The sequence below is a fragment of the Numida meleagris genome, chromosome 13 (assembly GCF_002078875.1).
Source record: "Numida meleagris isolate 19003 breed g44 Domestic line chromosome 13, NumMel1.0, whole genome shotgun sequence".
Taxonomy (NCBI): domain Eukaryota; kingdom Metazoa; phylum Chordata; class Aves; order Galliformes; family Numididae; genus Numida; species Numida meleagris.
Genome location: NC_034421.1, coordinates 7,078,176 through 7,091,380, shown reverse-complemented (window position 1 = coordinate 7,091,380; position 13,205 = coordinate 7,078,176). Strand labels below are relative to the sequence as shown.

The 13,205-nt window shown below is 56.5% G+C and overlaps 1 long non-coding RNA gene across 1 annotated transcript; it reads right to left on the bottom strand.

Annotated features, from left to right (window-relative positions):
• LOC110405886 lies at window positions 939-9,940 on the bottom strand. The gene is made up of 3 exons (XR_002443165.1): window positions 9,414-9,940; window positions 1,257-2,647; window positions 939-1,112 (listed from the first exon to the last, which is right to left on the bottom strand). It is a non-coding gene; the product is annotated as an uncharacterized LOC110405886 (long non-coding RNA).

Here is a 13,205-nt window from a genome sequence, read left to right as displayed (position 1 = left end):
GCCCTCACCTGCCCATCGCTGCGTGGCTGCTGGGGAACAGCGGCTGCACTCGGTGCTGCATTTCTCCAGACAAACTCCATTTCTTTGCAGCAATGAGGCACAATGGAGGTGAGGAGCTGCCTTTTGGGGAGGGGCCGCTTGGGAGCATTATGTCTGGGGGCTCAGAGTGAGGAAATGCAGATTTCTTTATTGCTTTGATCATACATAATTTAAATATTCAAACTACTCTGGAATTCATTGAATTATACATGAATTGCACAGGCAGCATTTTTGTAACTCCTGAAAGGCATGATTTTTTTCCCCCCTCTCCCCTCAAAACCTTGTATAACCTTAACAGTCGTATTTAATTTTATTTTGTTTTTAACCCAAATCAACTGCATCCCAAATCACCCAGAGAACAGCACCTATCCCACTAAGAACCACCAAAATGAGTGCCGCAGTGGGGGGGAGCTGCAGGGCTCTGCCACAACATGAGGCCAAGAGCGATGGGGGGTTTGAGCACAGGATGGGAGGGCAGGGAGCACAGCCCAGGCCTTGGGGATTACCTCAGCAGAGCTGTCCCCTCTGGGGAGCCCAGAGCCGGAGCTGCGGCCGATAGCCATAGGCTGACCCCAGTTTGTGGCACTGCCCTCACTGCTTTGCTCAGCCTGCAGTGCCACTCACCCTGGTGCCACCACCGCTGTCAGCGCCACGGTGGCTGCAGCAACAGCTTCTGCTGGACCTGAGGGTGAACACACAGCCCTGCTGCCATGCGCAGGCAAAGTGGTGCTCTGGCCCTCGGAGGAGAGCATGGAGCAGCAGCCCTGTCTGCAGCCTTTCCCTCGTTAGCTCGCTCTTCATTATTCTGCTCTACCCTTTTAATTTCTCTCTAAACTCAACCAGCTATTGCTGTTCAAACTGAAATAATTAATTGGGACAAAATTGCCACTGTAGGAGGAAAGAATGATTAAACCCATCCAGCGGACAATGGGGCAATCATAGCCTAAGCATCTAATTACAGGGTTAGAGAGTGTGGATGTGGGGATAATAACAGGGCCTTTTGTGAACGTGTTGCTGGATGAGCTGGGAGGAGGCTCCGCGCTTGACTTTGCTCCAGGTTCAGTGCATGATTCCTGGAGTAGAGACACAAATGCGGGAATAAAAGATCATTACGGGGCGGATACCCGCAGAGGTGTGCTGGGGAAACAGGAGCAGCGGGAAGCAGCAGCAGCTCCCACGGCTCTGTCTGCATCACACAGCACTTGCTTGAGATGCACCTGATGACTCGGGGAGGTGACCAGGACACACTCACTGGTAGGGGCACATGGAATACTTAATAGGGAGAACTGTTAGAGCACAATGCGCTTGCGAACACAGGGGTGTCTGTGCACAGCCACTCCCCAGGAGTTACCACCCGGCACTGCAAGGAGCGTGGTGAGAGCTCCCTGCACAACAGCTCCATGAGTGCTGGGGCAGGGGGGCAGGAGGAAACATGGCAATGAGTCTGCCACAGGTTTATGGTCAAGGAGCAAATGGGCAGCAAAAGGCAGCAGTGTGAGGACCTGCAGCACCACATGGGTGGGGGCATGCGCAATCACAACCTGTGCCAGGGTGCATGGCCCCATGCTGCCCTGGAGCAAGAGCCATCCACCATCTCGAGATGGTCCAAGCAGCCAAAAAAAAAAACACAGCTAAATCCTTTGTCTGGAGTTTCCCTGCCTGGCTCTCACAGGAGCTCAGTCACCACCGTGCCACCCCCGGCCCCGCACCCCTCACCCCACACATTAAAACATATTTAGCAGCCAATCGGGGACCTGTGACTTCCCTTAATAAAGACATTTTTCATCTCCCCAATCTCAATGAGAGCGAGCTTATAGCGGTGTGAAATTGCAAATGGTCACGGTGCGCTAGTGGTGCGGCTTCCGAGGTATCCAGCAAATGGAGCTCGAGCTGCCCAAAGCGTATAAATCTTGGGCAACTCCAAGTCACTTTGAGTAATAGTTCATTTTCTGATTTAATTTTGACTGTGACTGGAGCTTCTAAAGGCATTTTCAGTGATGGGCTTGTCCTAGAGGAGGGTGAATCCTGGGAGCTAAATGCAGAACCAAGGAGGCTCCTCCCTGGCTCTCGGCCGCAGTCCAGGGCAGTGCTGTCCAGGTCATCCTGGGAAGGATTTGCTCCATGCTGAGCTCTGGGCAGGGCTGGGGATGCAGATGGGGATGGTATCCTCGCAATGACCCACGTGTGGTGCTGCAACACGCTTTGCCCGAGCACAGTGCAGCACTGCCCGCTGGGTTAGCTCCCTTCGTGCATCCCGGTGCCAAGGAGAGGTCCCAGGGACCAGGAGGAGTACCCTGCAGGGCAGCTGGGTGGGAAAACTGCAACTCAAGGGCATGAAGCACTGCTGGAAGGACTTCAGCATGAGCAGACAGGACAATACCCACCCCAGACACAATTGTTTGTGTGACTGCCAGAGCGGAGCTACATCAAAAAGCAAAGAAACAAACCCCTGTGATCGAACACACAGCAAGAAGGAAAGAAATGGCCGGAGTAAAATACAATCCACCAGCTCAGAAAGAAAAACGCTGCCTTACTGTTCGAATTCTTCTTGCACCGGAGATTGGAAGGCCTCTTCTTGGAACTTAAAGGGTGGTGACTCTTCTTGGACCTGCATGAAAACAAAAGATGGGAGAAGATGGGAGAAGTTCAGCTGTGCCACACAGGGAGCAGAGCCCAGATCCTGAGAGCTGTGCCCATGGGGCAGCTCTGAGCCCACACGGTGCTGGCACTGCCACCACAGCACCGACAGCACCAGCACCACAGCACCGCTGCCAAGGTCCCAGGGCCACCATGATGTTGGGGCTGCGTGTGCTGCTTGGCACAGGGCAGCTCTGTCCAGTGCAGATTTTGCCACTTGCTCTGAGCCAGCCACCTCCATCCAAGAACAAACACACAACAGAACAGGCCGGAACTGTAATATACACAGCCTAATTAATCGCATTACTCATGAAAATATATTGGTATAATTAATAATACAAGGCATCTCTATTGGCCTCTGCGGCGCAGCAAATTATGAGGCAGTAATACTTGGACGCGCTGACCTGGATTTCATACATAATCCATCAGGGCAATCCCACCAGATCGGGTCTCCAGAGACACGAACAATGCAACAGTGATAATTAAACAAAGCGAGATGGACAGTGCGGGTGTCACATTAATCACTGCCAATATCATGGGGATGGAATGGGACACTCTGAGCTCGTCCGCGTGTCTCTACACTTTTGGTATTTTAATGTTATCCATTCTTGGAAGGCAAAGGCGTGTTCAGAGGGAGAGCTTTGGTGAGAGGAATGGGAGCTGGCTGCTAGCGAACCAGGGTTTAGTATCCCATTAGTGGGACTGTATCTGGCAGTGCTAAGTGAAAGGTTTGCAGAAAATAGACAAAAATGTTTTCCATGAAAAAGGAGATCCGCTGGCCAAACCAAAACCACAAAGTAATGAATTTCCTTAATTCAGATGTCACAGCGTAGGAGATCCGCAGCGTGGATGGCAGTGTGTCATCCCCAGGGCTACACCTGGGCTTGGAGGGCTCCTGTCAAAGCTTCACCTTCCAAATTAGTTTAATCATGTCTGTCGTTAGTCATCTTTGCTTGAGCCCTCATTTGGAGGCCATTTAAAAGGGATTAGAGAAAATCTCCTCTCTCTCTTCCCGTACAATAGTGATTAACCACTGGGACTCGTGAGGCATTTTCATAGCGATGGAAAGAAGCAAAATGAACCCATAAACAAAAAGCCCCACACCCTGCACCGAGAGCCAGGGCTCAAAGACAGCAGCAGAAGGGGCACTGCTGGGCCGGCAGCGAGAGCTCTGCGACACAGGGCATGGGGCTGGGGGCAGGAGGTCCGGGAGGGGCAGCCCCCGGCATGGCCACGTGCGGCTCCTGCTGTCCCAGGTAAACCCAAGCAGACAAACGCAGGGGGATGCAAAAATACGGCTCAGGGTCAATTTGGTGGCGGGATTTTCAATGCCCGCTGCTTTGAGTTAGGCGGAGGAACGCCTTTCACTGCAGACGCAATTCGCGTTTTCCAACCAGCGGGAAGATCTGCCCAGGATTCCTTCTCCTGGAGGAGGGGCCTGGCTCCCCTCGAGGCCTGTGCAGGCAGGGGGCACCGAGCAAATCTTTCCTAATGCCAAATGGTCCAATGCTGTGCATAGTGAGATGGTCAGCAGCAAACCGAGTCTGGGGAAACCCGTGGGCACTGCTGGGACACGGCCATTCCAGAGGGGTCCCTCCCTCCTCATCCATCCCAGCAGCGTGTGCATAGGGATGAGCTGCACTCGGTGCCCAAGTGCTCCCCGTGCCCGCTCCCCATGCTACCCGGTGCAGCACCGCCTGCAGCAGGGGGACCTTGCTAAAAGCTTGTTAATCTTTAACGAAGCGTTTGGGTTAATCCGAAAGATTACTCACCCGTCAGTGGGAAGGGATCCCGATGTGAGCGTTCCTCCAGCTGACCTGCCCCGGCTCTGCCCAGTGCATGGGGACATGGGGACATGGGGACACCCACAGGGCACAGGGCACCGCATCCTGCCCGGCCCCGCATCACCCAGCACACTGCACACAGCCATGATGTGTCCTAAATGAGGGCCACTGCCTCCACCTGCATCCCCAGCGAATTTCTGACTCCAGTGGACCACAGGGCGGCTGCTCTGGGTTTGGGTTTGGCATCGACTGAGAGGAGTCCTCAGTGCGTTCTGTGCTAAATAACTAAGGTTAATTTGATTTGATGCACCGCTTCATTACCATAAACAGCTCACAGTGTGTCAGTCCTCCGTAATTACAGCTCCCTCCAGCCGGCATCGTGCTCATTTCCCATCACTGACAGTGTTTCCCTGTGATCGCCTCCCAGCTCTGTGCTCCTACATGAGCTGCCCCATCGGTAATTAGGTGTCATTTATTCTGTAGGCTGACGGTTACACTAATTTACAAAAATAAGGGCAAGGATATTAAATTTACTTTCCATCACCACTGCATTTGTGTCTGATGGTTTGGGCCACAGCCTGGCACTGCAGCTCCCGGTGCCAGCAAGGGGAAGGGCACAGTGCACAACGGGAATGGCCAGGATGCAGGAACAAGAGCAACAAGGCTTCAGGAATGTGCAGTACACCCCAGGAATACCCAGCACACAAGGGGAAAACCCATCAGAGGAGAGGAATACTCGGTAATTAAGAGGAACCTGCAGCATACAGCAGGAATCCCCAGCACACAAGAGCCAGCCCACTGTGCTGGGCGCAGTCTCAGCACATTGAGATGGATGGGATGGGTGCGTGGGGTCTGAGGCTGAAGCTGTGCCCTGGGATCTACCTGCTCCTAGCACAGGACAGTGACCCACAGCCATAGCCATGCCCAGTACTGGGGGCAATGTGGGGCAGGGGCACAGCCCGGGGGCTGCACAGTGGTCGTGGAGCTGCAGGAGGGCAGTGCCCACAATGCAGCACTCAGGCTGAAGGCGCTGCTGGTTCCCCTTTTTTTTTTTTTTTCCTATTTAATTGAAATGTCCATGGAGTCGAACTGATGGTGTTTGCAGTGACTACTGAATTAGCAGGGTACCAGACTGTGACCATATAAAACACATATTGTTAAAAGGCACTTAGGGCTCCCTCGGAAAGGGTTTGCTGAGCCTTTGAACAAGAACCCTGGGGAAAGCCCTTTATTACCTCTGTGACCGGGTCAATTACTCTAGAACTGAGCAAATTATTTATGAGGTGATCAGCCTATTAAAACATTAACACATCCGTCCCTATGCTGCTGAGCTGGCTCTGTCCTTATTGCGCTGGGTGTGGAGCTGGGCTTTAATTTGCCAAGAGACTTCTGAGCATCAGAACTCAGCTGCAGCTACTGCCATCAGCGTCTGTCTGCCCTGCGAGCAGCAGTGCGTGCACTGAGGAAGCGTGCTGGGCGAGCTGAGCCTTTGGAAGTGATAAAGCATCAAATGTGGGCAATGGTTGGGCAATGAGAATGTACTCGGGATGGGAATGACTATCTTAATCTACTACATGGACACTTCACTTTTTAAAATCCCTTTTGGCTAGTCGTTTCCCCGCACCTGATATTTTATTATCACGTCTTTGATGACATTTCCAGGTACTTATTAAATCAAGATGGAGCTGTGCTTTGTGCCTGCTGTCAGATGGGAACCCAGAGAGCAAAGGGAGCGGATGGGAATGGGTCCTGCCCTGTGCTGGGAGAGGTGGAGCAGGGCTGGGCACGCTGCTGGGGCTCAGCACCAGGGGACAGAGGCAGGATGGGCTTTGGCCACGGGGATTGAAATCCATTCCTACCAAACGCAGTGCTACACCCTGGGAAGTCACGGGCCCGTGGGTTTTATTCTGGTGCGAAAGAGGGCTGGGCATAAATCTGTAGGAGCAAAAAGCGAGGAGAAGCCCACAGAGAAAATCCTATGCGCTATGCCCAAGCTGAACCTCTGGAACTGGGGCAGAAAGCTCCTCAGCTCTCAGCAATGGACAGGGAGGAAAAGCAATTCCCTTGGTGCACTTCAGCAGCGTGCCGAGCTCCGTGCCCAGCCGGCACATCCCCACTGCAAGCTCAGACCCGCAGTGACCCGTGCAGCACCGGCAGCGTGACGCGGGTGATTGGCAGCTGCATTCAGCAGCCCCAGAAATCCCCGTTTTGTTGCTCCTGAGAGATCTTTCGGGATGTCTCTGAAACATATGGCTTCCTTCAGCGGCACAAAGGGGCTAGCCATTACCCAGGAATGCCCCGCGTATTAAATACGGGATCACCGCCGTCACAATGCCGCACCAGCACGGCAATTCACACCCGGCGTCAGCTCCACGGAGCTTTTGTAGATAATTAGTTCAAGGACAAAAAAAAAAATTGCTACTAATGCTTAAAACGGAGCGGATGCTCCGCGCGGTGCTATCTCCCGGTGCGCGCTCGGCTCATTGTCTCCCCGTATCTCGAGCTGTGCCTGATTAATTTTACTTTTCTCTCCAATTTCTCTGCTGACAATGCGCGGGGAACAAAGGCTCCTGCCTGAACAGGGGCAGTAATTCATCGGCGCCCTCAGAACCGGCGCGCAGCTGCCCCTTCCCAGCGCGGCTGCCAGGCACCGACACTGCGAGCCCTTCGTTCCCATGGTCTCCAGGGAGATGGCGATGGATCTGCATCCTAATGACAGAGCCCGCTGCCCCATCGGGCCCCTGCAGCCCTTTCCAGGCTGGGGCTGAGTCCCTGGCATTGGGAACATGGATCCCGTCTGCCCTCAGGGCTGCGTGGTTGTTCACGTGCCGTGAGCATGGTGGGGAGCATGGCCGAGCCCTGTGGCTGCTGGGGTGCTGTCTGCACTCAGCACCACGGCACAGCCCACACTCTGAGCGCTCACCCCGAATGCTTACAGATGGGGAAGGAAAAGAATTAATCCTGGCATCAGGGCAATGAGCAGTCGTGGCTGCCGGGGTCCCACCAGCCCGGAGCACTGGGAGCATCGCAATGGCTGCGGGGATGCAGTGGTGGGAGCACGGCAGGGAGCTGGCGGGAGGAAGAGACACCGAGCAGCAGCCCTTGGTGCACGGCTCTGCACAAGCAGCAGCACCCCCCAACCCACAGCACCCCCAACCCGCAGCACCCTGCCACACACCCGCACCCAGCAGCCCCCTGCCAAGGCTGCAGGCAACAGAGCGCCCGCACGCACCCTGCATGCTAATGAGCAGCACCAGGAGAGCTGCGCCAATTAATTGCTGGCAGCAGCAGTGCACTCACCAAATGGGGAGCCGTGGTGCCAAACCAGAGGTCCGAGTCTTGCAGCTTGGCGGTGGCACGGAGCTCCGTGTGCCGCAGGTACAGCTCGGTGACAAAGGGGCAGGTGAAGGAAGCAGGCAGACCTGCTCATAGTTTTGTATTTAAATTTTTCTTTCTTTCTTTCTTTCTTTTTTTTTTTTTTTTGGAGCTCTCTTTTTGAGCATTAGGGTCACACGCCGCCACGTGGCGGGGTCAGGGCACACGTGATGGAGACAACCTGCCCCAAAGTGCCACCGCCGCCCACCTCGCGCCGACCCTCCAAAACTTCGTTGTAAAGATCTGATTTACAGCGGGCTAATGAAATAATTAATTTTTTGAAGCAGCTTCCTAACCTTTAGAACCAACTAATTTCGGGGTGGAGGGGGGGAGGGCGGAGAGGGGAGCGAAATGCCAAGATTTCGATGAATATTTAATAAACGCTCATGAGCTTGGCGACTTGGAGCCGCGCCAGCGCCGTTTGAATACTGCCCTTTGTTAATAACTAAATTGACGCCTCTGTTGCTGTTGGGTGTTTGTGGCTCTATCAAGCTGTAATCTGTCACAGCGCGTATGGGGGAAGCACGGCTCGGTGAGCGCCTGGCAGAGCAGCCATGGTGCTGCACCACGCTCCCGCCCCTCCAGATACACGAGCACCCCATGAACGCACACACGTGTGTAGGTGAACAAATAGAAAACGGAGCAGAACATCCAAAAAAAAGCCCTGGGCCCTGCGGGGATGCACGGGGATGGCCCCATTCCTGCGGCGGAGTCGGAGCACCGCGATGCTGCAGGGTCTCTGGAAGCTGCCCCCGCTTCTCAATTAGTTTAACTAATTGGGCAACAGCTCCAACGTAATTCGCTCGGTTCTCCCAAACCATTAATTATTCCGCATTCAGGACAAATACACTTTGTGGTGGCAGCGTGGGCTCATTGGCATTCCCGGCACACAGCAGCGCTAGGAGCGGTGTCTGAGCGGTGCGGGCTGTAATGAAACGCGGCGAGGAAACACTCCATTGGCCACACACAGGAGAAAAGGGGGAAGAAGAGGAAAAACAAACCCCATTTTCATTTGGCAGGAAATGAGCTGCATGCGGCGCAGGGAAATGCAGGGCTCTGGGGACAGAGCGTGGGGTTCAGGGGAGCCCTGGAAGCCCCACATCCTGCTGCCCCCACTCCACGGCCATGCAGGACGCTGTCACCCACCCTCGTACAGCAGATCCCTCCCAGAGGTGCCCATGTCATCCCCGAGGGGCTCATGGCACAGCCCCCACTGTGGCCTCAGCCCCCCCGAGCTGCTCATCCCCACGTGCGCACCGGCAGCGGGGCCAGCCCCATCACCACAGCTCATTCAAGAAAACAGAATGCACCAATTAAATACAGCTGATGAAGGGCACCACCAATCTCGCGCCCACGGTGCCGGCACGGCCACCACATGCGTGCTGCCGGCATTTCACAGGTCGTCCCCGGGCCACCGAGCCGTCCCTCGTGCTGGCGGCCACCGAGACCACGCGTGGGCTCTCCTTGAGGCCGCGAGGCCCCAGGACGTGGGCAGCGGCCACCCCCAGGGAGCGGCAGTGCCAGCCCACGTGCCGCTGCCAGCAGTGTCCCAACGGGCGAGCGTCGTCCCGCACCTACCTGCAGTGCCGGCGGGGGGGGACAGGGCCGAGCGCCCGCTGCTCCGCGGGGATGGTTGGGGCCTCGTGCTCGGCCAGCGCTGCCCCACACGCTGCAACCCGGGCGGGCACCGGGCACCGGTCATTCACGGAGGCGAAAGGGAGCGGCCGGCTGCAGCCCGGGCATGGCGCGGAGCTTCTCTTCCCTCTCGGCGGAGACGAAGCAGCGCCCCGGCTTCATCTGTCACCGCGGCGCTGCTGCGAGGCTGCGAAGGCGCTGCGTTATGTCCTTGAGACACAGACCGATGCCATCTGGGCAAAATGCCACGAGATCCCTGGAGACCGGGGAGGATCGCGCTGCCTGCGAGAGCTGCACGGAGCCGAGCACGCCGCTGCGATCAACACATGTTAACTGCTTTGTGGCTGGGGCGAAGCGCCGAGCGGCGTGGGGGCACGGCGAGGCTGTCGGCGCTGGCTCCGTGAGCAGGGGGCTGTGGGCAGGGGGCTGTGGGATGTGGGCCAGGCAGGAGCCCGCAGCAGCAGCAGCACCGTGCCCTGCCGATGTCACACAGCGCTGCGTGTGCTGTCATGGGTGAAGAGGTGCGAGCGGCCCCGACGACCCAGAGCAGAGGGCACATTGTGCCCAGGGGTGTCCTGGAGCCACAGGTGCCATGTGCCCGCCCCGCTGCTCCCCGCCACCGAGGGGCCGAGGTCCAGCATGCACACACTGAAGCTGCAGGTGGCCGAGGGGCACAGCCACCGCTGCCCTGGGGTGCGGGTCCCCAGCAGTGCCCCCAGCACTGAGCCCCAAGGGGAAGCACGGGTACAGAAGGAACAACAGTGCTTTTCCTTGGGGGAAGTGGCAACGTCAATTGGGCTTAACCTTCCCCAACCCCCCTGCTGGTACCGAGCAGCCAGGGAGCACTGAGAGCACCGAGCGGACATGCCACATTCCATAGACATCTGCAGGGCCCTTCCAGCACCCAGGTGGCAGCGACCCACAGGCGGGCATTGTGCTGGGGGGGCCCTGGCTCCCAGCAGCCAGGGGAGGTCCCACAAGGAACAACGGGTGCAGATGGAGGAATTTCACCCAACCTCCATGACTGAGAAGTGTTTGGAAGCCTAATGGTTTCGTTTTTCCTCTGAGGAACAGCAGCCCCACCTGCCCCTCATGCTGCCGCTGCAGGTGTGGCACGTGGAGGGGTCACTGGAGCCCAGGAAAGAGCCACTGCATAGAGTTAAAATGTACATCCCATTAATTAGTGATAATAATGCATTTCCCTCTCCAGTATGGGCTACTAGCAATGCTTCTGCCAAAGACAGCAGAGCAAAACGCTTCGTTTCTATTTGTTTTTTAGAAGGAGAAAGCCTCATTTATCTGAACGTGACCCCAAAAGGCAGCAGCACACTCCGACTCCGTGCGTGCACTGACAGCGTCTCCGCAGCCACACACCAACGAGATTCAATTATCCGGCACAACACGTCCCAGAGGCATTTGGATAATTGCAAACATAAGTACAAAATCTGCCGCTAATTATTAAAGAAATACCAAATAAAGAGTCCGAGCGATGGGAGCGTGGGGTCCCCGCACAGCCCGGCATGCACAGTGATGCTGTGGGGCTGATTTCCCTCTGCACCATGAATATATGGGGCTCTCCCGGTCCCCAGGGCCCCCAGCCCCACTGGGCTGCAGTGGGAGGTGCTGCTGGGGTCGGGGCAGTGAGGGAAGGAGCACGGCAGCGGGCGCAGCACCGTGCAGCACCAAGGCCTGGAAGGGAGCCCATGTTTGAGGGCTCCTGAAGGGGAAAGCATCTTTTCTGTGACAGCATTTTGGCAAAAAAACAGCGTTATTTAAACACAACAGTTTCTTCAGTCGAAGTAAATAATAATTAAGGAAACCCAATTAAAATCAGGAGCTCTCCCAAATGTTCTCGGAGGCATCAGAGCTCCTCCCAGGACCCAGATCCCAGCACGCCCACCTCTGTGGGGCCAGACAGGAGCTGCCCCCAGGGCCGGGGGTCCCCTCCCCATGTGCCCCATGGGGGACCCCCTCGCTGTCCCCACAGCGTGTGCAGGGAGCAGCACTGACGCCAACGGGACATTGCCATTCTGCTGCAGCTGTTCTACCTGTGTGTCCCCGTTTCCGCGCCAGCCTTAAAATAACGCAGAGCATTTTCCATCGGCAATGCCGAGAATTTCATTTTCTCAGACATTCCTTTGTCTCAGAGCTTCTCTCCTTCCGTCAGCATCATAATAAAACCACACAAAATTGAGCTCTTTGGGGGGGATGTCCTCAAATAGCCCGGGCGTTTCTAAGACGCGCTCAGGTGTGGTGCAGAGCTCAGTGTGGTGCTCTGGGAGGAGAAGCCTTCCCTCAAACCGAGCCCCTGCTTTTGGTTCCACCTGCCTCCTGTCCTGCCAGCCCTGAGGGCCAGCACTCCTACACCAATTCTTGCACGGCCTCACCTTTACCAATCAACAATCAGCAAGCATGACAAGCAATTGTTTGCAGCTGTCATTAGCCAAAAACGAGGCAAATCTGCATGTGCTTAATCTTAATGAGGCAGCCTTGGCACGGAGCCCCGCTCGCTGCTACCAAACAACCGCTGTGTGTGCAAAAAGGAGGCCAAAGCCCACGTGCACACACACACACGGGGATGGAAGGAACCTGCTAAAGACAAATCCGAAGGGCTCAGGGTGGGGCGGTGTTGGGTGGCCCCCGGCTCTGCGGCCCCACACCGCGCGGCGCTGGGGCTGAGGCAAACCAAAGCTGAGGGATTCTGCCACTGAGCGCATTGCTGCCAATGATTCAGTTCTCAAATGAGAGGTTTGAGAGGATTTCGGTGTGCACTTCTGTGTGAGGATGAGGAGAGCCGGGAGGGGTGGGAGAGGGCTTGTGCCAGCGCAGTGCTGGACTGGGGCTTTGAATTAATGGGAAGGAACCCGCACGCAGGGCTCGGCCCCTTGTGCCCAGCACAATTGCAACAAAAATCCCAACAACCATTTGCAGCGTCAGTCTTGGAAAAAAACGTTACCAGCATTTTACAGGGCTGCCTCTGCTCAGCACATGACACTGCTGTGCCCACAGCTGCTCCTCTGCAGAGGGATGGCACAGCCCTGCCGTGCACACTGCGCAGACACGGGCATTGCCACGGCAGCCCACTGACAGCCAGCGGGGCTGGAACCAGCCCTGAATTGGCCCAACCCCAAAGTGAGGTTTGTCACGTCAGGTCCCAACCACTCACCTGTTCCCATGGGTTTTCCCAGCTGCAGAGTCCTCGCATACACAGCTGGGAGCGAGTATATGGGCTGTTCACCCCAGCCGAGGTCTTTCTGCCTCGCCTGCAGTGTGGGAGCAGGGCAGGATGGGGCCAGGACACTCAGACATGCAACAGGAACGGCACCGAAATGGGCACAGCTCTGCAGGGCCAGCCAAGGGCAGAGCAGTGTCCCAGGGCGGCTCCATCCCCTCTGCCAGGCCCTATGCCCTGACCCCAGGAAATGCCCCCAGCAGCCCCGGCCACCCCCAGACACCATGGTGCCTGGCAGGAACCGTCTGAGACATGGGGACAACTGGGGCTATTCCCATCTGGCCACTCGTGCTTGCTGGATGAGTTCAGCACTCATCAGCTCACCACGGGTGTGGTGGATCTCCAATTGCGTGCAGCCCCCAGCCTGGCTTGCTGCCGCTCCTGAGCCCTCCCAGCCATGCCCACGCTGCCGTGGGTCACACTGTCTGTGCCCTCAGGGCAGGCTCGGGGCCCTACCAAGCTCCCACCCACCCCCCCAGCTCAGCAATCCCGCTTAATGAGAA